Below are 350 nucleotides of genomic sequence, written 5' to 3'. Positions count from 1 at the left end.
AATCATATACATGATCAAGTTGGATTTATCCTAGGATGCAATGATGGTCCAACATATGCATGATAAACCACATTAATATTAATAAATAATAAAAACCATTATGATCCTTTCAATAGATTCAGAAAAAACATTTGAGAAAATTTAACCTCTTTCATGACCAAAGCTCTCAAAAATTTGGGTATGTAAGGAATATACCTCACCATAATAAAGACCATATATGACAAACTCACAGCTAATATCATACACAACGGTGAAAAACTGAAAGCTTTTCCTCTAAGATCAGGAATAAGACAAAGGTGCTCACCACATTTATTCAACACAGTACTGGAAGTTTTAGCCAGAGCAATTAG

This window comes from Hipposideros armiger, unplaced genomic scaffold (assembly GCF_001890085.2).
Source record: "Hipposideros armiger isolate ML-2016 unplaced genomic scaffold, ASM189008v1 scaffold_901, whole genome shotgun sequence".
Lineage (NCBI taxonomy): Eukaryota > Metazoa > Chordata > Mammalia > Chiroptera > Hipposideridae > Hipposideros > Hipposideros armiger.
Note: the sequence above shows the minus strand (reverse complement) of the source record.